Consider the following 13,926-nt stretch of genomic DNA (forward strand, 5'->3'; position numbering starts at 1 on the left):
GTATCTACATATTTTGGAAGGCATTCTTAATGAAAATGTAAGTGAGAAATAAGCAAGAGTTGAGAAAAAAAATCTTAGTGCTATTTTGAGAAGTGATTGGCATTTTAGGACTCATACTTCACACAGGTAGAAGCATTCCCTCTCAGCCAGGAGGGGCATTTAGGGACTACTGAGGTCTTTGAGCTAGAAGATACAGTTGACTTCTTAAAGAGAAATATCTCAGAGTTCTTAAGGAGACAGTCTAAGAGAGACCCAAGATATGGCAACCTCAATAGCTCAGTAGTAGCAGGAATAGCATCAGGCTCTCTAACCTCTTTCAGGACCTAACAAGCATAAGTGGCCCTGGGACAACAGGAAAAAGGAGAAGGAAAAAGTCAGACTGAGCTGCTACAGAGAAGAGGGTGATCAAGGAGGACCATTGTTTAGGTAGACATCTGAAACAGAAGACTCTGGGCAAAAACATCAAGTTTACCTATCTCTTCAAGGACTGAGGGACTTTCCAAGAAAAGGTTTGTTTTTTCCCCAACTTCGTCTCCTGGTGTCTGTCCTTTAATAGATAACTCTAACATACTCTGCTTTCTTCTTTATACAAATGTTTCCAATGACCACAACTTTTGCCTCAACCATGAAGAGGCCAAGGGTTATCTAGAGTTAAACATAAATTTAAATTAAGGCAGAAAGACAAACCTCTGCCTAAATGTTGGGAATTTTCCATGGGGCTTTGAGTAATTTTGGTTGTTTTCCTAACTTTTATTTGATTATTTTTGTTTTTCAATTTTTTATTTTTAATTTTATTTTCAATTTTTATTTTTCAAGATTTTTAAAATTAATCTGTGTCTCTAGCCCCGACTAAGCGATTTTTTTAATAGAAAGAAAAGTACTTGAATATATATCTACACAGTCTGGCAGAAATACATTCTCACATTAGACACATCCAAAAATATTTATCATTTTTTGCATTTTAAGTTCATCACCCCTCTGTCAGGAGGTGAGTGATATGTATCATCTTTATTCTTTCAGTTTATACTTGTATTGATTGGAGTTCCAAAGTCTTTCAAGGTTATTTTTCTCTATGGTGTTCTCTGTAGTAAATCATTCTCTTAGCTTTGCTCACATTGCTCTACATCAGTTCATAAAGGTATCTTGGTTTCCTCAATTTTCCAATTCAAATGGCATAATAATACTCCCTTACGTTCACATACCACAATTTGTTTAACCACTCCCAATAGGAGGGCATCCCTTAGTTTCCAATTTTGAGCTACTACAAAAAGAGCTGTTAGAAAGATTTTTATGCACATAAATCCTTTTCCTCTTTCTTTGATTTCTTCAGTCTGGGTCAAAAGTCATGCACAGAGTGTTAAATTTCTGGACATAGTTCTAAATTGCTTTTCAGAATGTCTAGACCAATTCACAGGTTCACCAACAGAGAACTAGTGTACCTTTTTCCCACAGTCCCTCTAACATTTGACAATTTTCTCTCTTATTCAACTTGGCCAGTCTAATAAGTATGAGATAGAACCATGAAGTTAATTTAATTTGCATTTCTTTAACTATTAGGAATTTATTGCATTTTTCATATGATTGTTGGTAGCTTGGATTTTTTTCTTCTGAAATCTATTCATATTCTTTGACCTTTGATCAGCTGGGAAATGTCTCTTGGTCTTATAAATTTGAATCAGTACTTTTATATCTTGAAAATGAGCCCTTTATCAAAGAAATTTGTTGCAAAGATTTTTTTCCCCAGTTACTCTTTCCCTTCTAATTTTTACTACATTAAATTTGTGCACAAGGTTTTAAATTTCACATAATCAAAAGTATCCATTTTATGATCCTATCACTTGTTTAGTCCTAACTAAGATAAACTATATAAACTCTACTAAGTAGTAGAGGAAACCCTGTGGACAATGAGGAGCCATTATATTGCTCCTAGGCTAAAAAGCAAGCTAATTATTGTAGCAAGGGGTAGCTGATTAAATCTCCAGAGACTAAATGGGTAGGGAGCAAAGGGTGCTAATGACTATCTCCTGGACAGCTGCACTTTCATTAAAATAGGATTCTCAATTTAGAGGGATTTTAGCAGTTACCTAATCCAACACCTTATTTTACAGATAAGGCAACTGAGGCCCAGAAAGTGTAAGTGATTTTTTTTCTATTCTTAATTTAATGAACACCGCTCCCCTCCAAAAGTGAGAACATTTTCATATACAAAGTAGAGCAGAAAAGATAGGATTACATATGAAGTTGAATTGAAATTCATTAGGGTTATTATCTATAGCAGAGGTAGGCTAGATAGCACTTGGAAAATTGTGCAATACTTTCAATGATCCCAAGCTGCTCCCTGACACAAGGATTCAATTGTCAAAACCATTATTCTCTCTGTTATGCCATGTGACTTCAATGAATGAATGAATGCAAAAACACTTGCTAAGAACTTACTTTTTTGCAAAGCTCTGTGTTGAATGTTAAGGAAACAAAAAAGCAAGACAGCCCTGCTCTCAAGGGGTTCACATTCTAATATTAGGAGACAATGCATATAGTTATGCAACACTGTATCTCTGAAGAATCAAAATTGTGAATAACCCTCAGGGCAATGGAGAGATGAATGGTGGATCTAAAATAGCTGTAGCACATCACCGATAGTGAGATGTGTGTAAGAAGTGACATAAAAGACAAACACAAAGCAAAGCACAACCAAAGGACTTTGTGTCTGGGTCCCTTGGCTCTAATAGGTGAGCTTTTGCCTTGTCTTTCTGGGCCCCAGACCTCCATTAACACCTTTCCTTACTGTCTCTTCATAATTGTCCTACTGGCTGATCCTAACATAAACTGAATCTGGGTCCCTGGGATCTAATAGTTGAGCTCACACTCACCACACAGGACTACTATCCTCCCTTTCTCTTTCTCCTTCTTCCTTTTTTCTTCATAGCATCCTTTCAAGTGTTATCTTCCCCTATAAGAATGTAAACTCCTAAAGGGCAGAGATTGTCTTGCTTGTTTATACTTGTATCCTCAGCATTTAGCACAGTGCCTCATGATAAGTTCTTGAATGAGCTATCTCTCTATATTTCTATCTCTCTATCTATCTCTCTATCAAAAAAGGAGCTGATCTTGCAACAAAAAATGAGGGAGGATAGCCTAAGTATTTCCCAAGCATCTATTAAAGTTTAAGAAATTGAGAGGTAGACCTCTCACATGTTAGTTAGATTTATGGAAAGAAAAAAAGATTTATGAGAAGTGGACAAGAACCATAGCACATAAGAAAGTGTGGGTAGATTATGACTGGCACTGGTGGCAGGAGATAGATGAAATCTTAGAGACAATAAACATTTAAGAATTTATTGCTGATATTATTATGGCAAAGCTACCCCTCACCACCCTGCCCAACCAACCCCAACCACAAAATATCTTGTTGGGACACTGAGTATTTTCCTTAGCTGGGAATAGCTCTCTAGAAAGAAAAAACCCAGAATCACAAAATTTCATAACTTGAAGAGACCTCAGAGGTCATCAAGCCCAACCCCTACCTAAAAAAAGAATCTCCTCTCCAAGAAGCAGTCATCTCCACCTTTGTCTAAAGATCCCTAATAAGGGAACCTAAGGCAACCCAATTTCACTTTCTGACAGCTCTGTTACAAGAATTTTCCTTATATGGAGATGACAGTTGTCTTTTGGCAAATTTTGCCCATTGCCCCATGTTCTCCTCTCTTGGATTAACCTATCTTCCTTTTCTTTTTATAAAATACATTTTATTGGTGTCTTTTTTCTTTCTCTCCCTATTCTATATCCAAGCTTTCCAAACAATAACAACAAAAACAAAACCAATTAAGCAAAAGGATCCAATATTATGACCTATTTTGAAATTATATAGTCTCTCACCTCTATGCAGTCAGGGAGGAGGTATATTTCATTATCTGTTCTCCAGGACCTTCATTGTTTTATTTGATTTAAATTTTGTTTTTATTTACAAATTTTACAAACGTCAGTCAACTCGAACATTTTAGTGTACAAAGAACAAAAAGGAAGTCTGTATATGAAACTAAACTCCTTTGTTTTTTAAAGTGTATATTTAATATTCTAGTAACAAAATTATCCTGGTTTGCATCTTCTGAACTTCACTGCTTTTTCAATTCCCTAGAGACTAACTTCTTTTTAGTGATCTTTTTATTTACATTGTTGTGATCATATATATGTATGTATGTGCAACATAAATATATGTGTATACACACATATATATATTGTTCTTATGGTTCTACTTATTTCACTCTGCATCAATTCATTTAAATCTCATATTTCTCTGAATTCCTCATATTCATCATATATTACTATATAATAATATTCTGTTATATTAATAAGCCTTAGGTCGAGTGTTTCTTTTACATATTCCCAAATCAATAGGTATCAGCTCTGTTTCTTTGCTATGACAAAGAATGCTACTATGAATAATTTGGCATATGTGGACCTTTGACTTCCTTTGGGTATCTGCCTAGTAGATAGGGATTCTGGATCAAAAGATATGGCCAGTTAAGTCACTTTTCTGGCATAATTCCAAATTGAAATCCAGAATGCCTGGACCATTTCAAAAGCTCCAATAATTGTACATCTGTCTTCTCACAAAACACCCCCCCCACACACACTGACTGTTCCCATCCCAATTTTTTCCCCTAAATACTGGCCGTTCATTGGACAAATAACAGGGAATGTATAGGATTATAGAATTTAGACTGGAAAGGCATGTTAGAGATCATCTAATTCAACCTCTCTCTTTTTTTAGCTAAAAAAACTAAGAATCATAGAGGTGAATAAATTGACCAAGGTAACACAGGTCATACAAACATGCACCTGGACAGATTTCAAAAGATAGTGGAAGACAGAAGGGCTTAGAGTGCTATGGTCCGTGGGACAACAACAACAAGCATAGCTCATAAAGACCATATCTAATATTCAAATCTAGGTCCTCCCATCAGAACCAGAACTGAGGTGCGATGAGGCACCAAAATTTAGAGGAAGCTGACAGTGGACAGCAGTGTAGAAACAACTTAGCTTAGCACTTAGTTACTAAGAACAGCTAGTTAAAAAAGAAAACTACCAGATGGCCTCACCCGAGAGAATCATCTCCATGGCCAATAGGTTAATCACAAAGTAGCTAATATCTGTCAAGAGATATGTATGACACTTGGCATGTGCCTTGGGAGGTAAAAGGCTATCTGATAACTTTCTATTTTAACTAATTATTCCTGCTAACTAGGTACAATGTTTAATTGTCTCTCTGCTCCTGAAGGATAATAAGCATTTTCGATGGCTTCTACATTCTAAAGCAAGGCCTGGGTCACCCCACCCTGTTCTGCTCCCTCTCTACCCCATCCAACCTCTCCAGCATCTTTCTTAGAGAGTCTCAAGGTATTTTCCCCATCAGGACCTTGTGTCCCAAGGTCTCTCAGCCTCTCAAATGAATTTGTCTTAAGTTGACTTAAGTGTACATTTTATGATGGTTGTCCTAGGTGAGAAAGCTGCTAGTTATGGTTCCACCTCCAATTCCAAATCCAATGCTCTTTCCACTAAGCTTTGATATCCCTTAGTATGTAATAACACCTTCCATAACAGAAAGAGATTGGCACTCCATTAATATGGCTGCTGTAGGTTACCCAATACATAATAGCCTATGATGTTAAAAAGTTTCATTGAAATCTTTTGTTTTCCCAACATAATCACTCCTGAATATATACCTCCCTCATGGGTGTAAACATTCCTTTATTTAAAAAAAAAGTTAAGCAAAATTAACCTACACATTGACCTTGTCTCAGAGCATTTGCAAAATTGCATGCCCATAATCCCATAAGATGTGTATTACCTCATTTCTTCTCTATGGTCAATATTTCACCCTGGGTTCTTCAAGAATATGTCAGCAGATCAAGAGCCCTGGAAGACAGTATGAAATTGAAAAGACTTGAATTAATGGCCCTGTGACTATGTGTTCCTTATCTGAGGAACAACCTAAAGGGAGAGAGCCTCATTACAAGAAGATTGGCTACCTGGTCTCTGAGTCCCAATTAGCAAGGCAATAGAACTTCTTCCCCATTGTCTAATAGGACCAGTCTCTGCATTAAAACAAAACAAAAAAACTAAAACACTCCACAACACTCCAAAAGGGAAAGCCTATATGGAGCTGGAGAACTTCGTTGAAGAGATCTATCTATTTCCAATTCAGCCCTGCAGCACCAGCACTCTATAAAGCATAACCAGATTGTTTCAGCTGATATTCCCATGTACTTGCTTACTTCTTGACCCTAGAAATCTCTTCTCTCCCTCCAACTGGTCCTGTGCCTTGAGGTCAGGGTATTATGGGAAACTGAGTCCTGTCATGTTGGGGTGGGGTCAAGCTGCAGGAAAACAGGCACATTAATGCCCCATGGTAAAGTTTTAATTGGTTCAGTCTTTCTAGAAAGCAATATGGAACTATGACCCAAAAGTTACTAAACTGTGCATATCCTTTGATATGCCTTTGATATCACTGCTAGGTTTATGCCCCCCAAAGAGATCAAAGAAAGAGGAAAAGGATGAATATGTACAAACATATTTATAACAGCTCTTTTCATAAATAGCTCTAAACTGGAAAGTAAGGAGGTGCCCATTTATGGGGGAATGGCTGAAAAAATTATGGTATAGGAATAAAATGGAACAAATACTATTGTACCATAAGAAATGACAAAAGGGATGTTATTTTTTAATAGATGAAGTAATTTATTTAATTTTAATTTTATTTTTCTCAATTACATCTAAACAAAAATTTTGTGGGAAACTTACATTTTTTTAAATTTTGAATTCAAAACACGCTCCCTCTCTCCACTCCCCTCTCTTTGAGAAGGCATGCAATTTGATATAGATTATAATTGTGCAGTCACTCAAAACATTTCCATATTAGCCATGTTGTGAAGGAGAATGTAAACCGAACCAAAAAAAATAACAAACAACAAGCAAAACCCAAGAATAATAAAGAAAGGTATGTTTCAATCTGCATTCAGATTACATCAGTTCTTTCTCTGCAGGTGGGTAGCAATTTTCATTATAAGTCCTTCAAAATTGTATTGCTGAGAATAAGTCATTTACAGTTGAATTTATCATCATAAAAAATTGCTGTTACTGTGTACAATGTTCTTCTGGTTCTGCTCACTTCACTTTGCATTGGTTCATATAAGTCTTTCCAAGGTTTTTCTGAAAGTATCCCGCTTGTCATTTCTTACAGCATAATAGTATTCCATCACATTTATATACCACAACTTGGTCATTGGTGGGCATCCCCTCAATTTCCAATTCTTTGCCACCACAAAAAGAGCTGCTAGAAATATTTTTGTACATATGGGTCCTTTTCCTTTTCTTTTGATCTTTTTGGGGTACCAATCTAGTAGTGGTATTGCTGGGTCAAAGGCTATGCACAGTTTGATAGCCCTTTGGGCATAGGTCCAAATTGCACTCCAGACTGGTTACATCAGTTCACAACTCCACAAATACTGCATTTGTTTCCCTATTTTTCTTCTATTAGATTTTGTAACTCCTTTTCCATTTGGCCCATTTTACTTTTTAAGGAGTTCTCTTCAGGGAGTTTTTGTGCCTCCTTTTCCATTTGGCCAATTCTACTTTTTGAGGACTTGTTTTCTACAGTTAATTTTTGTCTTTCCTTTTCCAAGCTATTGGCTCTCTCTGGCATACCTCTCATTTCTTTTCCCAATTTTTCTTCTAACATCTCTTATTTGACTTTTAAAATCCCCAAGAAGGCTTTTTGGGCTTGAAACCAGTTCATATTCCCCTTTGAGGTTTCAGATGTGGGTATATTGACAATGTTGTCCTCTTCTGAATTTGTGCCTTGATCTTCCCTTTCCCCAAAATAAGAATCTATGATCATTTTCCATTTCTGTTTTTCGTTCATGGTGTTTGCCTATTTCATGACTTAAAAAAAAAGCTAAGTTCTCCTGCTGGAGTGAAGGGGGAACTTACCCGAGTTTCTTTTCCTGCTCACCTGGGCTTTGCACTTGAATGTTTGGCTTCTGCTTGCCCAGGCCTTACACAGGGATGTTTCACTGCTAGTGGATGTCTGTCAGCCTGGAGCTTTGCCTTCTGGAGTTGTGCTTCCCAGAGTTGTGTTGAGGCACTAGGTGATTTCACTGCTGGAGAATGCTGTCACCCATGAGGGTTGTCTGAGCTGGTGTCTACTGATTCCCCTGCCTGTATTAAGGCTCTGGAGGGTGAGGGGGTCCTGGTGTTGGCACTTGCCTGCTCCACCAACCTGGGTCTCAGGATCTCCCCCTGATATGCTGAGGTCTCCAGTCCTGTACTGCTCCCCCTCCCCTAGAGTGAGAGGGGCCTTTCTCGTTAATCCCCCCAAGCTTCCTGGGCTACAAGACTGCTGGTGCCCTGTCTTTTTGCTGGCGCAGGGTTTTTCCTGGGTTGATATTTTCTGGACTTTCAGAGAAACAAAGGAGAGTGAGAGCAACTTACTTCTTCCTCCGTCATCTTGACTCCCAGACTGTGTCTCTATTTTTCTTCATCTCCTCCAGTATTTGTCATTTTCCTTTTATGTCACATTAGCCAATCTGATAAGTATAAAATGGTACCTGAGAGTTGTTTTAATTTGCATTTCTCTAATCAGTAGTGATTTAGAGCATTTTTCCTTGTGGCTATAGATAGCTTTGATTTCTTCTTCTGAAAACTGCCTGTTCATGTCCTTTGACAATTTATCAATTGGAGAATGACTTGAATTGTTATAAATTTGACTCTGTTCTCTATGTTTTCGAGAAATGAGACCTTTATCAAGAAACTTGCTGTAAGAGAATTTTTAAAGGGATGGTTTTAGAGAACTCTGGGAAGACTTATGTGAACTGATGCAGAATGAAGTAAGCAAAACTAGGAGAAGAACGTATATAACAACAACAACATTGTAAAGACAAACAACTTTGAAAGATTTGGGACCTCTGATCAATGTAATGACCAATGATGATTCTATAAATAAATATAAATATATAATATGTATAATATATAAATAAATCTAAATAAATCATTATTCTCACCAACTGAAAGAGAGATGATAGATTCAAGATGCCAAATGAGACATATATTTTTGGACATAGCCAATACAGGAATTTATTTTGCTCAAGTGTGTATATTTGTTACAAGTGTTTTGTTTTTCTTTTGCTGTTTTTTTCCCTTAATTGAAGGGGGGAAGTGAGAAGAAAAATAAATTTTTGTCAAATTAAAAAAAATTTTTCTGAGTCCTTTTTTATCAGCTTCATTCTTCAGAGTCATAGCATTATTAGAAAGTAAGCCTTTTCCTATTCCTCTTCTTCACTACCCATGGCTGCCAAATCTACATATCCTCTATAAAAATAAACCAACTCCCCTTTATGAACAGTAAAAAGGAGTTGGTTAACATAGATTTATAGAACTTTAAATCATCTGTGGCTGGAGGGATTAAAAAAAACAAATAGAAATTTTAGGAGAAGCCATTATTAAGTTACCTAATACTGTTTTCATTTTTAATCTTCCAGATGGGGACAGATGTAGGAGGTTATTCATGGACATTAAAGTGGCAGTTTAAAGTAATCCTTCTTATTACCATTAAATAACAGTAACATTTGGTATAAACGAGATAATTCTTCCTAAAGTTCCATGTAAGTATAAGTGTGAATATAAGCTTTGTTATTCTTATAATAAGGCAACAACATGATAATGAACTAAGTGGTACCTTGCAGCCTGAAGACATAATAAGCATGTCTCAATCCAGCAGTCACTTAAACTCTAAGAGATTCTAGTGCTGTATTGATTTATTGAATGTGCTTCTCTGTCCTGTATGCAACACTATGTTATGAGCTCTCTGCTCAACCCCATGGGAAGGAAAGAAATTTCATGTGTTTTGTTTTTTTAAAATCCAGTTTCCTTCCTGACTTGACCTACTTCTTTAACCTGCAATACAAAGAAATGTTCTTAAAGATGAGAAAATTGTTTCCTGAATAAGAATCATAGATTTAGAGCTGAATGGTATCTTTGAGGTCATTTTTAGTCCAATTCTCCCTCATCTAATGGATAAAGAAATGGAGGTCCATAGGAGTCAACTTATCCAAGGTCATTCAGGTAATAAATGACAGAGCTGGGGTCCAGACCCAAGACCTCTGACTCCAAATTTGTGGAACTTTCCTTTATGGGGCAGCATAGTCAGTGATTTTCACAGAGTGAGTTTATATTGAAAGTTCATTAGAAAGTCATGATATTTTTTAAAAGTTTAGTAGTGTGGTAATTGATTCATTGAAAATAACAAAATCAAAGAAATTACCCAATATGTTTTATGTCCTAAAGCCTGGATTATCAACAACATAACCATGGAAATGAATGTTTCATTGTTGTTGGAATTATGTTGTAAAAATTGGCACCAGGGGTCTTGATGTGACAGACTTTTTGACGCTATCACTCAGTTGGTTAGGTTTGGGGCTTTTTGTTTGTTTAATAAGGTCCTTCTCCATTGTACCCATAATCACCTGCTTTATAAACAGTTCCCCTTTGAATGCCTAATGTTGCAAGGGGCAATTGAATAAGAGCTCCAAACATATTTATGTTTTTCTGCCTTTTGATTCCATCATTTCTGGGAATTGTTGTAGATGGAATGAAAAGAGAATACATTATAAACAATTTAAAAAACCAAAAACAAAATTCCTTGGACTTTTTTCAGATACCACATATGCAAATGTGGCTTTGGATTCCAATGGCTTTCAAGAGAGGATTATATTTTCCTCATTAACCTCTTTCTTAATGAGACAGCTATTTTCCAAACTAATTTTATCTAAATTGAATTTGACATTTGAAATGAATTCACACTGATTTAATATAAATGATGAGGTAGAATGCTCCCTTTTGATCTGAGGCATTTGTGAAATCCTAGTTTAACTTCCACAAAGTAGAAGAGTACACTGTTTCAGGCTAGGAAAAAAAAATAGTGTTGGCTGTGTTGTATTCAGGAAGCCAAAGCCAAGAGGACGTCTTCTTTACAGCCCATCAGGAGAGCTTGAGAAAAGTAATCAACTTCTAGTCTCTCCTCTCTTCAATCCAACTGCCACAAAACTGCCAAAATAATCTTTCTAAAGCACAAATCGGACCACATCATTCACTAAACAAGGAGCTTCTGAGACTCCCTACTGCCCCTAAGAAAAAAGACAAATGCCTAAGTTTGGCATTTAAAGTCTTTTGTTGTGGCACAGTGGATAGAGTGGTGGGGTTGGAGTCAAGAAGATTCATCTTCCTGAGTTCAAATCTGGCCTCAGACACTAGCCATGTGACCCTGGGCAAGTCATGTAACCCTATTGCCTCAGTTTCCTCATCTGTAAGATGAACTAAAGAAGGAAATGGCAAATCATTCCAGTATCTTTGCCAAGAAAATCCCACATGAGGTCACGAAGAGTCAGACATGACTGAAAAAAGACTGAACAACAAAAATTGGCTGCCTTTAGCCTACCTTTCCAAACTTGTTGCATCTTATACCTCATCACTCACTCTGAATTCCAGCCAAACGTGTCTCCTAGCCACTCCCAGATCTTGCCTTACCATCTCTCATCTCCATTCCCTTGAACAGGGCCCCGTTCCTGTTACAATCTTTAGCAGTCCTGATCCTATTAGTTGTTAATACTTTCTCCCTTCCCATAGTGTCTTGTATTTACACATCTCTGTCTGTATTGTATTTGACAATAGAATATAAGCTCCTTGAGGGACAGAGCTTTTTATGTTTCTGTCTTTACATCTGTAGCACCTACCATACTGTCTTTCTTAAATATTAAAGAATTGAGTTGAATTTTGCCCAGGGCCAGTTTAGACTAATCCTTTTCCTGCTAGTCAAATGGAGCTAACTAACCTTATGCTCAGGATCAGTTCTAATATGGCTAATAAATGAGTTCAGTCTGTTGGAAAGTGCTCTCCTCCTCAAATCACCATGTATTTTATTTGATTGTGTTTCTGTCAGATATGAATAAAATGTAAACTCCTTGAGGGCAGGAACTATTTGTCTTGGATAGGGGGAGGTGGGAGAGGTATTTATAGTCCCAGGAGCCGTCACAGTGCCTTACACACAGTAGGTTTTTGATAAATGTTCATTGGATTTGGATTTGGATTGGATTCTTTACAAAGTGGATGTGTTTCTTTCTAGTGGAAAGAACATCCAATCTTGTTTTCAAACAGACATGATTAATAATTAGCAGTGGGAATCTTTTTTTCTGCTAGCTGAGGCAGCCAAGATGCTTTCTTGGGAAGCTTTGGTGGAGGCCAAAAGTGTATTGGATTCTTTTCAATCAACGCATACATACATATATGTATTCAATCAAACTATATATACATATTTGTACATTCTACATCCTGGTCATGGATCAACACACCATTCTTTTAATGTTTCTTTCTGGCCTAGATAGTGGAATTTGAACATGTTTTAAGACGTAAAATGGAAGCAACATGAAAATAACCATTGATCCTGAATTAAAACCAAAAATATTTTAAAAGCTAAAGTTCTCACTCCACTTTTGTAGAAATATCTTGCTCAATGTGACCATCCTTTCACACCATGTTTTCAGACTTCTAAAATTCTAGATCAAGATGGCATGGGTTGAGAAATAATACTGGTTTTCTTGGTTTACACAGTTTCACAACATACCCTTTCATGTTATCTGACAGTGCTTTATGCATATTTCATTTCCTTGGTAAGTGGGGAAATATGTTATAGAGAGCCTATCATGTGAAACCATGATGCAAAACATTTCTGATAATGAATTATTGACCAAGTACCTACGATTCCCAAGGAGTTATTGCCTGCTGGATGGAAAACAGTTTCAGTGTTCTAAAGGGAGCATGTCCATTAGTGTTGCTCATTCCTGTCTTTTTGAGGGGATCTTTGCAAAATCCATCTGTGTGATACTTAGTGCACTAGAATCAATTCTTAAATCAACAAACATCTATTGAGTGATCCCTTTGCATCAGGCACCATGCTAATCTCAGAGGTCACAAAAATAAAAGTGAAATAGGCCCTGCCCTCAAGAAGTTCACATTCTAATGGGGAAGATAGCATGTACATATGTAGAAGGGTGACCCTTGACAGTTTACTTGTCTGGGGCATGTCTGCTTCAGGTTCCAGGAAAAAGGAAGTTGCTGAGTTAAAAGTCTGCCTTGACATTTCACTTGTCTAGGACATGAATAAATCTGACTCTGGGTTCTAAGAGAAGCAATTACTAAATTGAATTTGCCTGAGAATTGTTTTGAGACATCAGTCACTCATTTGCTTACTACAGGCCATGGAACCTTGGCTTATATGGAAAACAAAGGCTGTTTTACTAGTGTGAATATGAAGAATTGAAGGATTTTAGAGCTTTAAGATTCTAGAATGGGGAAGCTAAGGACACCAGAACTGTTCTACAATTATAGGACAAACACAATTTACTTGACTATACCCAGAATTTGGTTACTAACCCTAAGTTAAGGTGGGATCTTTTGTAGAGATGATCTAGTTTTGGAACCAAGAAAGTTCAGAAGAATACAGAAAAGTAAAAGAACAGATTTCGGAACTGTTAAAGAGAACAACCCCTCCTTCCCCACTATTGTTGACAGGCAAATTATGTGACCGGTGAGATGACTGGAGTGTCCTCTACTGCCACCTGCTGCTGAGAAGGAATAAGGAGACTATACTCCGTGCTCTCCATTGCAACTAGAGTTGAAAAGATAAATAATAAAAATAACAATTATTATTATTTGTTGCTGATAAAGAGAAGAAGAAAAGACAGAAGATACTTTTCTACATTGCATCTTGTTGATGCCTGCTGAGAGATGGAGGAGAAAAAGAATCTTGCAAAGGAACAAAGTTGGAAAGGTGTTTGCCAATTTTAGGATAAAGACTGTTGCCTTTTCCTAAGAGCA

The 13,926-nt window shown here is 36.9% G+C and overlaps 1 long non-coding RNA gene across 1 annotated transcript; it reads left to right on the forward strand.

Moving 5' to 3' along the window:
- Positions 1–325: 325 nt before the first annotated feature.
- LOC114024404 lies at positions 326–13,674 on the forward strand. Its single transcript, XR_003566897.1, has 3 exons — positions 326–509; positions 9,537–9,659; positions 13,621–13,674. It is a non-coding gene; the product is annotated as an uncharacterized LOC114024404 (long non-coding RNA).
- The last annotated feature ends 252 nt before the right edge of the window (positions 13,675–13,926 follow it).

The sequence above is a fragment of the Vombatus ursinus genome, unplaced genomic scaffold, assembly GCF_900497805.2.
Source record: "Vombatus ursinus unplaced genomic scaffold, bare-nosed wombat genome assembly UNPS02014821.1, whole genome shotgun sequence".
In the NCBI taxonomy this organism is placed as follows: Eukaryota; Metazoa; Chordata; class Mammalia; order Diprotodontia; family Vombatidae; genus Vombatus; species Vombatus ursinus.